The 16,295-nt window shown below is 36.8% G+C and overlaps 1 long non-coding RNA gene across 1 annotated transcript; it reads left to right on the top strand.

Moving 5' to 3' along the window:
• Nucleotides 1-561: 561 nt before the first annotated feature.
• Nucleotides 562-6,489, top strand: LOC144454802 (uncharacterized). The gene is made up of 2 exons (XR_013483349.1): nt 562-1,019; nt 3,395-6,489. It is a non-coding gene; the product is annotated as an uncharacterized LOC144454802 (long non-coding RNA).
• Nucleotides 6,490-16,295: the final 9,806 nt, after the last annotated feature.

Raw genomic sequence — 16,295 nt, 5'->3', positions numbered from 1 at the left:
AACCCAGATTTTTTTTTTACTTCTACTGTTTCACATTCAATAATTGTCACAACATAAAATACTTAAAATTTGGTTCATTCTATTTTTTTGCATTCAGCTGGAAGGGATTAGTTTAGTGATCTTAATATAGCAAGAGATATCTAATTATCTTAGACTAGCATTGACAAAGTCCATGTTAGTATTCATTACCCTACCAGGTGGTGTGTTTGCCAAAGGAACATGTTTTTCATGGACAGAATGAACAAAGGCAGCTGTTACATTCATATTATGTACTTTTGTTGAATGTGAAATTTCATTTCTCTTGTAGCCAAAATCAGAACTTCACTTTGGCAAATGTTGCAGAATAAGGCTGAAGAATTTTTTGTCCTATTTATCATGCATGGAAATCCCCATGACCACTCTACTTGAAATTCCTGCTGAGACTTTTGTGCTCATGGAAAGCTTTATGATGAATACAGTTGGTGACCTAACTGCTATCATTCATAATACCCAACTGAAATATAGGAGCAGAATAGGCCAATGTCCATGCAAGTTTTGGAATCATCTCAATTGGAAGTGAAATGGAAATTGGAAATTCCCCTTTAAATTAATAAGATCACTCAAATAAATAGGTTCAGTTCAAATCTCGGTCATGACCGTTCCATATCTCCTGAGTGTTCTTGGCCTAGCATTCCAGGAACTAGCCATTCCTAGGTCACGTTGACATGGAGGGTTGGCTCCTCTCCTTGTGAGACGTGATGTTATTAAAAAACAAAATACCAAGCCTCAGGCGGATGGGAGCGTGGCTAAGGTCAGATGTGTATTGCACAAACCATGAATAGCGCAAGCATCAAAAAGGGGTTCTTGGCCCCAAGCCTTCTTTGTTTAGAACAATATAAAAACACTGCGTCCTGTAAGCCCGCTGAGCCTCACCCGCGGGAAGGACGCTTCGCCCGGGAAAATCTTTACACAATTCAAGTTTGTACAGGCTGCAACGGGGCTCCCAGCCGTTGATTGACTTTGGAGGTTCCCTTGAATTGGTGATGTATTCTCTTCCATTACCGACTCTCTTGATCGGTGCTATATTATTGATTGTTCTTATTATTTATGCTTTCTATGCAAATTCAAACTATCTGTGCTTTGCTTCTTCTAAATAAATTATCTATTTCCTATTATTTTCTGGTGCATTGGAGAGTGTCATTTATAGGAGCGAATCCGAACCTCACTAAATCCTATTAATACAAAATTGGCGTCACGAACAGGATTCGCTGTATAAATGCCTTTCTTTAGAGAAAGCCCCGGGCTCCGGTAGAGGTCCCCGGTTGGGAGGACCCTCCGTTTTCCTCGCTCGCAAAAACCTGGTCACAGTGTACAGGACCTAGTGAGGATTGGGGGTGTTGGGGGTTCTCGTTTGGGGTGCGACGGATGGGCCGGTTGCCAGCAGGGATAATGGGGGGATACGACCAGTACATCATTTCCCTCCCTTTTGGGTTGTTTGCAGCCAGACAGCCAAAGGCTGCAGCAGGACTCTGAAAAGTTGCCTTCATTCTCCCCCTCTCCCTCCCCAGGTAACAGCAGCTTCAAAGCAGTGCGTGGATGGGAGAGGGAAAGAGAGAAGAATACTTTATTACTTAGGTTATATGGTTGGTAGAGGGCAAGTTGGGAAGGATTGTTGAAGTGTTAGGTCAGAATTAGAAAGGAATGAGATATGTACAGGTTTTAAGGGGATTTTAAATCATTAGAAAGAAAGGCAAGGAAGTTTAAGCATGTAGGAGAGAGGAGTGTGTGTAGAAAATTTGAAGGGTGAGTAAAAGGAAAGTGCATGCTGTAATAGCTGTAGCAAATATGAATTGGGACCCTGATACTTGGGAAGGTGATATTTGGGATGAAGATGATGATAGGTGGGGGGAAGTAATAGAGGAAGATGTTCCGGATGTTGTAGACGGGGAAGCTCGGCCGATAGATAGGAGAAAAGCCGAAAAGGAGGGAGCTAACCCACCCCGGGTGACTGAAATCACGGAAGATTACTCCCAAAGAGAAATTACTGATTTGCTTAGTAGGTTTTCACAGCGATCAGGAGAGCCTGCAATCTCCTGGCTTGTAAGATTAAGTGATGGGGGAGCTGGAGGAGTGTGGCTAGACCCCAAGGATTGTCTAAAATTTTTGAGTTTGACCTCTATATTTTAATACAGGCAGAGAATAAAGAGGTGGTAGAGAAAAGATTAACTCAACTAATAGAACATATGAAGGAGAAGGGATGGGAGATTAATCCTGATAAAATTCAAGGTCCAGCTCAAAGTGTGAAGTTTTTAGGAATAATTTGGAATAAGGGTCATAGAGAAATCCTCCCCAAGGCCAAGCAAAAAATATTAGATTTTTCACCTCCTAGGGACAAAAGAGAAGCTCAAAAGTTCGTTGGGTTGTTTGGTTTCTGGAGAATCACATTCCTCATTTAGGTCAGATTTTGAAGCCATTGTATAAAGTTACCCGGAAAAAGTATGCATTTGAATGGGGGGAAACAGAATCGAAAGCCTTTGAGGAAGCCAAAATAGCTATTCAAACTGCCCTGGATCTTTGGCCTGTACAGCCAGGGCCGATGGAATTGCAAGTTACAGTTTTGCATGGATATGCTGATTGGAGTTTATGGCAAAAACAACAGGGCAGGAATGTTCCTTTAGGATTTTGGTCGCGGAAACTGCCACCTGCTGGCCAAAATTATACTCCTTTTGAACAACAATTATTGGCTGCATATTGGGCCCTGGTAGAGACAGAACATTTAACTTTAAACCATGAAGTTGTATTGAGGCCAGCCATACCCATTATGAGTTGGATTATGGGGACCCCCGCCTCACATAAAATAGGACATGCCCAAGAATCATCAATTATTAAATGGAAATGGTATTTGCAAAATAGAGTCAAGACAGGCAGATCGGGTATTTCCACCTTGCATGAAAAGGTATTAGAATTACCAAAACATTCAAATGATATTGATATACCACCAAAGTCTTATGATCAATCACCTGTTTCTTGGAATAATGGATATGATTCTCTAACCCCCGAGCAGAAGAAGCATGCTTGGTTTACTGATGGCTCGGCTAAATATATAGGATCTAAGCGATGTTGGAAAGCTGTAGCCTATAACCCTTCATGCAATACTATTTTGGAAAGCTCTGGTGAAGGCCAGAGTAGCCAATGGGCCGAATTAGTGGCTGTCTATCAAGTAATTCAAAAGGAACAAGGTGGCCAATGTATATATATACTGATTCCTGGGCCGTAGCCAATGGCCTAGCAGTTTGGATGCCAATTTGGAAGAAACACGAATGGAAAATTAGAGACAAAGATGTGTGGGGAAAAGAATTATGGGAACAAATATGGGAATGGTGTCAATGTACTAATGTATCTGTATTTCATGTAGATGCCCATGTGAATCAAGATTCTGTGGAACGTGAGTATAATGCCCGTGCTGATGAATTATCCAAACTTCAAGGAAAAGCTTTAAAGGTCACCCCCAGAGAGGAAAATGAAACACAATTAGGAAAATGGGTCCATATCACCGCAGGACATCTTGGCGCTCTTGCATCTTACAGGTGGGCATTAGACAGAGGGATTAACATACCTCTGGATCTATTTAAGCAAATAGTACAAAATTGCATACAATGTCAATTATTTGCTCATCGGCCTGTGCCGAAGAAAATCACTGGAGAATTGGCTAGAGGGTCTTTACCTGCTCAAATTTGGCAAATAGACTATATTGGACCATTACCTGTTAGTCAGGGGTGTCAATATGCCTGCACTTGTGTGGACACCTACTCTGGGTATTAGTTGCCTGCCCCTATAAACGGGCTACCCAGAAAAACACTTGTAAAACCCTAGATATTATTTCTCTTTATTATGGGACCCCCCTACAAATACAGAGTGATAATGGTACTAAAGTTTGGATAAAGAAGCATCAATCTGATAGACCAAGGCCAGCTGAGCTCATAGCACAAGGAAACACTAATACTGCCATAGTAGTATACCCTGGTGATGATAAATGGTATCATGTCCCACTAACCCAAATGTTTTTACGATATTAAGTGTTTTACAGTGTTTGCCTGCTATACGCTAACTATGGCATGAACTCCAGGTATTCCAGTGGGGAATCCTCAGCAAGGACCGCGTACTGATTCCATCTACGCTGGTGAAAACAACACCCACATCATGAATTGGTCATACCCATTCAACGTAGAAGTTTGGGACGCCCCTCTATTTCCCCTAATGAGAATCAATTTAACTAGTTTTAATCTAACTGTTACTGCAGCAAACGGTACCAATATATCCTGTACCCTTACAAGTTGGCCACCTAGTCCATATTTTCCTAAAAGGTTAAGATCTGTAACATATAATTGGACACAAGTAAACTCCACCTACACTGTCTCACTATCACAAGCGGACGACAGAAAATATTTTTATTGTCGTAACACCTCCAATGGGCTGTATGAAGAATATCTAAACCAATTAGTATGGGTTGTACCTGTGACTCCGAAACCTCCTGGAATAATTCGTGTCCCCGCTCATGTACTAACACCTCTATCTTGCAACACAAAATAGTGTTTCATTATAATGTAACTTTTCCCTCTTTAGAAAGTTGTGTCAGGAAAAAAAGAGCTTGGTATGATACATTACTTGGTGGTGCAGGAACTGGTTTGGGTATAGTTAATTCTATAGACCTTGAGACCTTGGCTAGCAGACTGCGCAGTGCTGGACAAGATGTTTCTCAAGCTTTGACTGTGAATGCCCAATGGTTACCCACAACGATCCTGCCACACCAAAATACATTACAATATCAAGGCCAATTTTTACAAGTCTTTAATAATAGCATCCTCGTTAATTTACACCTTATGAAAAACATTGGTGTTTTATTTAATTGGACTAAATGTTCCTTGCAAAACTTATATACCCTCATACAGAAGGAAAATGCCCAAAGATTACTACAGGAAGGTAACTCTCACATATGGAACGATATACTTGACTTGTCAGATGTATGGAAAAAGCAAAAACCTGAGAATGCTAGATGCACTCCACTTTGGTGCGCTGGAACTATTATACTCTACCAAGTTAAACTTGGACTGTTATGTGTCAATTTCATGTAATACCTTTTGTCTTACATAAATACTTTGCTTTACCTTATATCTATGGAAACTATATAGATTGGTATAATGTAACTCATACTCTGTCTGATTGTGTTGTAACTAATGGAGGGATTGTTTGTGGGATGATGACTCGGCAGATGGAACCCTGCCTTCTCTCACATTCATCCAATTTGTGTGATCTAACTTTATACCCAGTGAGTAACTTTTCTATGATATATGAAGTATCTACTCAATATTGTATAGCCTCTAATAATCACTCTGACCTTCTATCTGTAGATTACTACTGTTCCATTTTCTGGTTGCTTATCCAATGTATCTTTCCTACGCTGGCAAGGAAATGATTTTTACTTTCCACCAGACACTAACCTAGTTAAAAATTTTGCTTGGGTACCCCAATCTTTGCCTCTACCTCATGTGTCTCTATCTCTATATCCCCTTATGAACATCTTGAATCAGTCGACTGAAATCAAAAAGTTATTAGAGTCCAACCAACGCGCGTTAAATGAACATCGAATACAGACTCTTATAGCCGCAGGAAGACTAGTCGAAGCTTCTCATTTAGTGATCTCAGATACTAATCATCATTGGTATGATTTTCTTTTTAAATCTCCTACTGCTACTATGTATTTTAATTCCTTAGCTACCCCCATACTACTACTTGCTTTGTTCTTTTTATGTCTTTGTATATGCAATTGTTGTATGTATACCAAAATACGCACTATATACACTCATGTCACACCTTTGCCCCTCACCTATTATTCTCATGATCTTAAGGCCAAGTGAAATGGAAATTGGAAATTCCCCTTTAAATTAATAAGATCACTCAAATAAATAGGTTCAGTTCAAATCTCGGTCATGACCGTTCCATATCTCCTGAGTGTTCTTGGCCTAGCATTCCAGGAACTAGCCATTCCTAGGTCACGTTGACATGGAGGGTTGGCTCCTCTCCTTGTGAGACGTGATGTTATTAAAAAACAAAATACCAAGCCTCAGGCGGATGGGAGCGTGGCTAAGGTCAGATGTGTATTGGACAAACCATGAATAGCGCAAGCATCAAAAAGGGGTTCTTGGCCCCAAGCCTTCTTTGTTTAGAACAATATAAAAACACTGCGTCCTGTAAGCCCGCTGAGCCTCACCCGCGGGAAGGACGCTTCGCCCGGGAAAATCTTTACACAATTCAAGTTTGTACAGGCTGCAACGGGGCTCCCAGCCGTTGATTGACTTTGGAGGTTCCCTTGAATTGGTGATGTATTCTCTTCCATTACCGACTCTCTTGATCGGTGCTATATTATTGATTGTTCTTATTATTTATGCTTTCTATGCAAATTCAAACTATCTGTGCTTTGCTTCTTCTAAATAAATTACCTATTTCCTATTATTTTCTGGTGCATTGGAGAGTGTCATTTATAGGAGCGAATCCGAACCTCACTAAATCCTATTAATACAGGAAGTTTTTCAGTTTTCAGGAAATACAATGTTTTTGTCCCACATTTTCTTCTTCCTTCCAACTGTCCTTCCTTCCTTTATTCTCTTCCTTTCTTCTTTCTTTCTTCCATCTGTCCTTCCTTCTTTCCCCTCCCTTCTTTTTTCTCCTCTCTTTCCCTCTCTCTCTCTTTCTGTCTCTCCACTTTATCAATCTCTTATCTATCTCTTTTATACTTTATCTTTCCATAACCCCAAAGTCTTGCAATTTCTAAACTTCTCCCTTTCATTGCTAAACTCTTTGAGAAAACTATGTACAATTGAGGCTTCCACTTGCATTCTTCTTGCTCTTTACTTTCGGCAATCTTGCTTCTGACCTCATCATTTGACTGAAAATTCTCTCTCCAAAGTTACCAATGATCACTTAATTGACATGTGTATTGGTCTTTTCTCTGTTCTCATCTTTCTTTATCTCTCTGAAGCTTTTGATTGTTGATCACCCTCTTCTCCTTGATACTCTCCTCTCTTTAGATTTTGTGACTCCATTTCCTCCTGGTTCTCCTTTTATCAGTCTGACCACTCCTTGTCAGTCTCTTCTGCTGTATAATCATCCAGGGCTCTCCTTGGTTCTCTCAAGGCTCTTCCCTGGGCCTTATTCTCTTCTTCCATTTTGCTTAATTATCTCATTAGTTTCCATGGATTCAATTACCACATCCATGCAGATGACTTTCAGATTTACTTATGTAGTCCTTCTCTCTCTCATGATCTCCAATCTTGCATCTCCAAATGCCTATTGGACATTTTAAACTGGATGTTCAATAGACAACTTAAATACCGTATCTGCAAAACTAAACTCATTACATTTTCCTGAAAACACTTCCCTCTTCCTAACTTCCTTATTACCTCAAAGAGTTCCTACCAATTTCCTTCCAGTCATGTGGGCACCTTGATGTTAACCTTGAACCCTTACTCTTTCTTACTCCTCCATATCTAATAAATTGCCAAGTCCTATTGATTCTATTTTCACAATATCTTTTTTATACTTTCCCTATGCCTAGACTATTTCAAAACCTAACCATTGATTGCCCAGGCTCAAAAATCTCCCAATTCAGCTTATCCTCCATTTAGATATTAGAGTGATGATTCTAAAGTATAGATCTGACCATGTGACTCATTCATTCAATAAACTCTGACAGCTATCTATCCACTCCAGAATCAAACATATAATCTCTGGCCTTCAAAGCCCTTCATGAGCAGTGACAGATTTTGTGTATATTGTGTATATAAAAATGCAAAGATTTGGAAATTGACTGGATCTGAAGAGTGCTCTCTGTGTCTGTCTGTCTCTCTGACACACACACACACAACACACACACACACACACACACACACACCCCTCATCAGCTCTGCTCTGTTTAATTATCATCTCCATAAAGAGGACTCCCAGGTTTATATACCCAGCCCTACCTAGACTTTCCCTGTAGTCCCATATAACTATTTCCATTTGATGTTTTGATCTGAATATCCTTTGAGGTAACAAGGAAATTAGGAAGAGGGAAGCATTTTGGGGAAAATGTGAATTTAGTTTTGCAGATATTACCTCAGTCCCAGTAACTTGAACCATGGTGACCTTGGAGACAGGATTCCAGGCTGGATGCTGCTTCCAATCCAAAAAGAAAGCCCTGACAGTGTTTGGATGGAAGCCCAGGGGGCTTTTGGACCTGAAAATTGGTGAGACCATGCTATATAGGAATGGAGTTAAGTTGTGAACTTAATCCTATTCCCTTAATCAGAGACTGAAGAGATGTAGAGGAGATTATGCCCTTCCAGTAGTTGGAAGATGCATTGGTATGTTTGTTCTTGTTATACCTTTGAACTAAATGTTCCATTGTAAAATCTAATCTAACTGTTAAGTGGTTAAGTGGAACTAGAGTACAAGGAACCCTTAAAATTGAGAGAACACAATGAGTGAGGTTTTAACTAGTGATGAAGACTAGACACTTCAAATCTGACTAAGGGGACCAGGGAGAAAGGAATTGTAACATACCTTGACTTGAGACAATAGAGGCCATAGTTATCACTGTGACATTGAAAATAAACCTTTATTGAACAACACAAGGAACTATTGAGGGTAAGGAAAAAATTAATGAAAAATTGTTCAGGTATAACATAGTTTATAGTTAGTATTTATAGTTATAGTTGAGTATTTATAGTATATATAGATATAATATAGTATTTATAGTTAGTTTATATAGCTTATATATGTGTGTGTGTATATATATATATATATATAGTATTATAAATTATAAAAAGGAATGTTTTATAGTCCTCAGTCAACTTTTATGTGGAAAAATCAATCATTCTGCTGATATTTCTGTGGAGACCTTTCTGAAAATATGCTTACTGTCAATTCCTTCCCTTCAGAACATCCAGTTCCATTTTACCTCTTCCTTAACTCTAACCATGCATATCATGTTTTATTTTTTATAACTCCTAAAATTAGATGAGATCTCTTTCAGCATTCTTTGGCATGGATTTTGTTTAGTCTAGATATATTTCTCATGAGGATATATTTCCAAACTATAATAATTCCCAAAAACTCCAAACTTTCCATAAAGTAACTGTGATATAGGAATTTCTCCGTCTCCTATTTTTCCACTCACCATTCCCCCCCGAAAACAATAATTGTATCCAACGATTTCATAAAGTCCTTCAGAATCAAACATTTTCTGTTGCGTAATTCAGCCATGAGAGGAGTAGAACCTATGAGATATTTTTTAACTTTTTTGACATTGTGTCTCCAATGCCTAGCACTGTGTCTGGAATATAGTCCAGCGACATACAAATTAATCAAGACAAAGTAAAATAATCAAATTTCTTGATATAAAATGACCCTTTAAAACTAAACATCTTTGTAAAAATCTCTTAATGTTTAGTATATCCTCCTTCCCTGTAGTCACTTGTTTTATATGATTTGACATTGAGTTCACAAGGTTTTGACACACACGGTTCTAATTCTTTATCATGAGAATGTATTGTATTGGGCATTAAGCATAACTTTGATAAACAGTACATTTTTTTTTCCTGGTCTAGCTAGCCTTGATTTTAAACTATGGTTTGTTTGTTTATTTGTTTGTTTGTTTGTTTTCCACTGGTGTTTAAGTCAGTCAAGTTTCTACATGAGGGAACTATATTTATCTCATTGTCTTGAATAAATTTTATAGCATTTCATGATTTATGGTGTAATGTAGTATTGCAGTATTGCATTTCCATCTGGGAATTTCTGAAATTTGAAGATGATGATAATGATGACTATAACTAGAATTTATATAGTGCCTTAAACTTCAAAGAGTACTTTAAAATTTTAACTCAATTAGTCCTCAGCAACCTTGTAAGGAAGGCACTATTCTTTATTATCCCTACTTTTCAGATTATGAAATTGATACAAACATTAAGTGACTTGCCCAGGGTCACACAGCTAGTAAGTGTCAATGATAGGCTTTAAACCAAAAGCTTCTGACTCTAAACAGCACTCCTTCTTGCCAGGCTGGCCCTAACAATCTAATGTAATAATATTGTAATTCAATAAGTAGAACACAAACAAAAATCAGATATAGTCAATAAGTGAAATTTTTTAGAACAAAGAAATTAATATTTCTAAGCAAAGAATAACAAAGAGAATAGCAAAGAGTTTTTTTCTTTATTCCATACTAAATGACCATAATTTTTACATCATCAAAACAGATATAAAGCAAGGAAGAAAATAATTCTCTCCCTCCCAGATATCTTAACCTGAATACATCAAATTTTAATTTACAGCAATAGTCAAAATATAAATTGTATGCCATATGCTTCATTCTTTCTGTAGTTACTCTTCTGATAAGCTAAGCCAATTCAAGTAGCTGAACCATATTTAAATTTGTGAAAGGACTACATGTTTCTGTGTGTAGAAAAAAAGATTCTTTATAGATATTATGCATAAGTTCTTGGAAAAAAGGAGTACTACTTATGTTATCACTCAGTACTTTTTTGGTGCTATTACTGAGAAATCATATCTTGAACTGTGAAAAAAAAAAGCAAGACTAGGTGGGAAGCTGTTTGGAAAATTCTTTTCCAAAAAAAATACACAGGGCATTCAACATGTTGGTTATAAGAGATGTAAGAAGACAGAAAAGGAAATAGTAAAAGAGTCAGGAAAAGGGAACAAAAAGGATTCATGTTTCATCCAAAAATAATTAGGATGAAGGTAAGAAACATGCTATATAAAGTAAAAATAAGCAAAGCATACATGGCCTTTATTATCTGAGTCTTTCAGTGACTGGAAGAATTATCTTGTCACCTAGATAATTGGTGCAGTTGTCCATTTCCTTTACCTAATCTTAACTTGAGCTAGGTCAAAGGGACAGATATTCTCCATTTATTCACATAAATTATGATGTAAATAACTTTTAAGAAACAGTGTGGTAAAGTAGATGTGGATACTAAGACATGTATACAAATCTTGGTTTAGGTTAGATAACCTAAGGTGTGTCACCAAGCCTCTCTTTTTGTCAGTCACCTCACTTTGAAAATGGGAATCAAATAAAATTTATAATACCTAACTCAGAGGGTTGCCTAGCCTGGCATGTTATAGGTGCTTAATAAATATAATAATAATTAATTGACTGATGAAAAAGTACTAGTAATCTTAAAACATTGTATTGATGTTATGTGATTTATAAAATTATTTCATTTCCCTCATATCCTAGAATCTTTCTCTCTGTGTGTTTGGGTTGTAGTGTCTTATAATCATGTTGTAGTACATGCTTACTTGAAGCTTAACTTGAAAGTTATTAAAACCTACATTAACTAATAAATAGGAGTCTGTTGCATAATTTATAACTGCCTAAGGGCAGGTTATTTTTATTTCTATATTATATACATCCTAGCTGATGTTTTGAACTGTATATATTAAATGATTGGGGTTATTTGTTTATAGAATATATTTTTTTAATGTTTAGTGCATGAGCAAAAAGATACATGATAAGTAAAATGCGGTTATGCAAATCAATTCTGCAAAATCACAGGGCAAATATCTATTACCTTTGAAACACTGCTTGTCATGAATATTGAACACAGTCAACAATTATATTAAGTTGGGCTTTTAAGGAAACCAGTGCTAAGATGGCAAATATACCATGAAGTGAATTAGCGCTGCTTTGGCTGAAGTCTTTTCCAATTACCTTTCCATAAAGTACCTCATAAGAGATCCCATACACTGAAGCAACACACGTTTTTTTTAAATCTATTTTAAATCATCATAATTTGTACATTAATCATAATTGGCCATAAGCTAAAATTGGTGGAAAAATCTCCCTCTTTCCCAGATATCCTAACTGGATGACACAAAATTTAAATTTTCAACAATAGTCAAAACATTCTCTGTGTGCCATATGCTCCATTCTATAATAGTGACATTCCAGTTTGAATAAACATATGTTATCTTGGTGGACGTATCTGGTCTTTCTTGAAGTATGAAGAAGAAAGTGTGAAGTTCATAGTTATTGTTTCTCAGGGTCAGGGTGAAGATACAAGAAGGTTTTTATATATATATGCATGTGTGTATGCATGCATATATGTATATATATATATATATTTCAAGTTTTAAACAGAGCAATATATATATTCATGTGCATATATATTTATATATGTGTGTATATATATTTATATTTATATATATATATATTTATATATATATATATATAGATATATGAGAATCATCATCATTCTCCATCTTCATCATTATTTTGTTTTCTAATTTTCATAGAGTTCAGATAGAAAAGACCCATGAGACAAGCTGTTATCTGTTATATTCAGTATACTATGGACTGTTAGGTAAAATGACTTTTAAATAGTTGAATGAAATATATTAGGATTTTAAGTTCATCTTCTGTAGACTCATTGAAAGCATCTTTAGGACAAGTGCAGTAGCAGAAAGTACAACAGGGAAGATACGTGCTTCACCATGTTCCCACATGATATTGATTTCTTCACTCAGGTCTCTCTATTTTAAAGGTTTTTCATTTTGCATAGCCTGGAGTTCGTGAGCATTTGGAATGGCAATGATCCCATTTTAAAATTGTTATTTAATTTTTATGGATCAATGTCATTTATGTCTGAGTGATTGTGGACAGTTACAGCAGCAGCAGCAATAGCAATAGAAGTAGCAGAAGCAGTAGCAGTAGTAGTAGATAAGGGTATGTAGTTTTAATTATTCAATCAGCACACATTATTTAAACTAGTTGGAATTATAATGACTTGTGGATTGTGACTAATTTCTGTGCTTATAGAGATCATAGGTTTAGAGAGGGAGAAGTTTTTGAGGTTGTGAGAGATGGCCTAAAGTGCAATTCCCTCAGGCCTAAGCCCTGAGCTGAGTTTTACCTTTCTCAAAAATCCACTTCAGCACGGGCAGTTCCTAGTCGCTCTAGCTTCCTGGTACACACATACATCTAGTTCCCAAATATGGGTATGTTTGCTTCTATTGGGTATTAGTTGCTGTGTTTAGATTGTATGCCTTGAGTACCCAGCCAATGGGGGGAAGAGGTAGGACAGTGGGAAGGGGCATGCGTTAGGGCTATAAAACTGCTTCTCACAGCCAGCATGTAATGCATGGCTGCCACTGCTTGAGCAGCGACAAGGACTGTGCCCTTTCTCATGAGAAAGAATAAAGACCTTTTCTGATCTCTGATTCAGACTCCAAACTCTTGATTTCGGTGGTCACCATCCCACACGAGGTCATCTAAGTCAAATATATTTTAAAGGAAAGAAACTAAGGCCCTGGGAGCTCAGGTCACTTGTCTGAGATCATCACTGGCAATGCTAGAACTAAAATCCAGGTCCTCTGATTCCAAAACAAATGTTTATTTTTGTGTATATGTTCATTCTATGAATGAAAAATAAGTCACAAGTGATATAACACATTCAAATAATACATACCGCACATTTATTTCAATGTTTGTACTGCTTATTATTAAAGAATCACACCCTTAGAAATAATATTCATTGAATTTACATGTGTGCAGCAGCATGTAGAAATCTTGCTTTCCCTAGACTCCTACACAACTAATGTTTCTGGTCAAATCTTTGCTTGGAGATGTTCATGTCTAATGTCTGGGTCAGAATCATTTCAAATTGTTTTACAATATCATTTTGAAATACCTGTGACGGATTAAAATAGAATACTTCAGCCCAACATAAAATCAGGACTTAATACATTCTAGAAAGGAGGTCCAAACTCAGGTATATTTAGAAACCAATACATGGTCAGGACATAATGTATATAGAGAGTCGTAGAAATAGCAGGGAATTTGGAAATAAGATTATATATTCCATTTCTTTGTTTCTAGGTAAAAATACAACTGGAACACCTCAGGAAGGCATTTATCTTTTCTTTAGTAATTGCCAGAGACCTCCAGATTATCATAGTCTTTATGCTCAATATTCTTTTTTCTAATATCTACCCAAAATGCTCTTTTCCAATTTATGATGCTGTTTTCACCTGACCTCAGAAAATGTAATAGCTCGGCTGTGTGGAACTGTGCATCACCTAAAATCACTACTCCCACAGGTACATGCTACCAAGCACAAAGAAAAGTTTCCCAGACCTTAACTTAAAGGCATTCCAGAATGCTTGCCAGAAAATAGTTGCAGTTTCAAATTAACAAGGTCTTAGATAAATTTGTAGCTGGACCTGTTACAGCTATTGTTCAATTCAATTTCAATATATTTATTGCAGAGGTTTTTTACTCTTTTTGTGTCAAGGACCCCTTTGGAAAACTGGTGGAACCTATGTACCCCTTCTCAGAATGTTTTTTTAAAGAAACAATAAAATATGTAGCATTGCAATGGAAACCAATTATTTTAAAGTGCAGTAATCTATTTAAGAAATAAGTTCATAGAGCTCATAAAGAAATTCTGGTTTATTGAGAACCTAGTAAATTTGAGGAATTGTAGCAGGGACAATGGAGACCAATGGAGAATGTAACCACAAGACATAATATTGTTCTTCATAATCTCATAGAGTAGATAAGACATGAATTCAAACATTTATAAATAAAAACAGAATACAAATGTATTTACACACTCTGCACAAATTATTTTAATATTTATTTTTTAAATGTGCACAGGGTTATGAGTTTTAAAGAGGGGGAGATTGTTACCAGGTATGGAAAAGTTTCATGGAAAAGCTGATATCAAAGTAAGGTTTTTGGTAATGGGAAAGATCCTCAAAAGACCAAGAGGGAGACCAGAATGGACAGTAAGGTTTGGACACATGCAATCCAGCATAAGATGACAGATTAAACAAAGACACTTTGCAGAAAAATATTGAGAAAGATAAATAATTTGTGGTGGTTTGCTGGAAAGGTAGTTCAGAGTGAGAATCTGGAAGGCCTTGCATGCTAAGATTTTGAATTTTATTTGGTGGATAATATAGTAGAATAGTATCCTCCCTGGATTTACTCTCCCAAAATGTACACACATTGGTGTGTTGAGTGCCTAGAAAACAGCTGCCAATTTTCAGTAAGAGTTTTAGGGATAATCCTCAGAAGCTACTCTCCTCTCCTCACCCACCCACCTTAAACTATCAGTCATGAACTCCCATCTGATGTACTCCTCCATTTATCAATGTTTGTTCAGCTAAAAGTAGATATCATTAATGCACATTTTTTAAACAGTATAGAAACAACAGTTTTTTTGCATTGTTTGTTTTTTAAGAAATCATCCCAAAGTAAAGGTACATTATCCTCTTACACACACACACAGAAAGTATGCTTAAATTTTAAAAGTGTCTGTGGTCAAAGGGAAAAGTCATAGGTCCTGATTACTAGAAGTCCTTTTTATTTCATGGAGTTGTCATGAAGGGAGTGTAGGATGAGTCTTATAACATAAATTTATTGGTAAGGCAATGTGGTAGTAGAGAGAGGGAGACAAGGCAAAGGCAATGAGAACTTCAACTAGGGTGGAGATAGTGGTGAGGAAAAGGAATGTGACATATTTTAAAGTTAGAGTTGGAAGGATGTGGTAACTAATTTTGTGTGTTGGGAGGGCTTATAAAAACTCGAAACCTCCAGAGTAAGCTTTGACTCTCACAAGGAAGACATTATAAATACTAGGCAATGGCAGCATGTTCATAATTAGACCTCTGATTTCATGGACGATGGTTCAGTGGATAGAGTGCTGGGGTTGGAGTCAGCAAAATTCAATTTCCTGAGTTCAGACACTTATCCTATCCTCATCTATAGAATGAGCTGAAGAAGGAAATGGCAATCTTTACCAAGAGAACCCCAAACAGCCAAAATTCAAAGAAAAGGAGGAAAACTGCAAAAAACGCTTACAGCATGTTTCATAAAGGTTTAATTTCTTAAACATATAGGGAACTGAGCCAAATTTACCAAAAAAAGTGAATTATTCAACAATTGTTAAATGGTGAAATGAAATAACCAGTTTATAGAAAAAAATCAGTTATCAATAACAATAAGAAAAAAGTTCTCTAAATCACTAATAATTAGAAAAATGCAGTTAAAGTAACTCCCTTATTCCCACCAGATTGGTGAAGATGACAGGAAAGGAAAATGACATATGCCAGAAGAAATGTGGGAAAATAGATACACCAATTCAGTAGGGGTAGAGCTGTGACCAAGTCTAACCATTCTGGAGAACAATTTGTAACTAGGCCCAAACTAGGCCATAAAAAATCATGCACACCTTCTGACCCACAAT

Source organism: Phascolarctos cinereus, unplaced genomic scaffold (genome assembly GCF_003287225.1).
Source record: "Phascolarctos cinereus isolate Bilbo 61053 unplaced genomic scaffold, phaCin_HiC Scaffold_7;HRSCAF=346, whole genome shotgun sequence".
Lineage (NCBI taxonomy): Eukaryota > Metazoa > Chordata > Mammalia > Diprotodontia > Phascolarctidae > Phascolarctos > Phascolarctos cinereus.
This window is presented reverse-complemented; position numbering and strand designations above follow the sequence as displayed.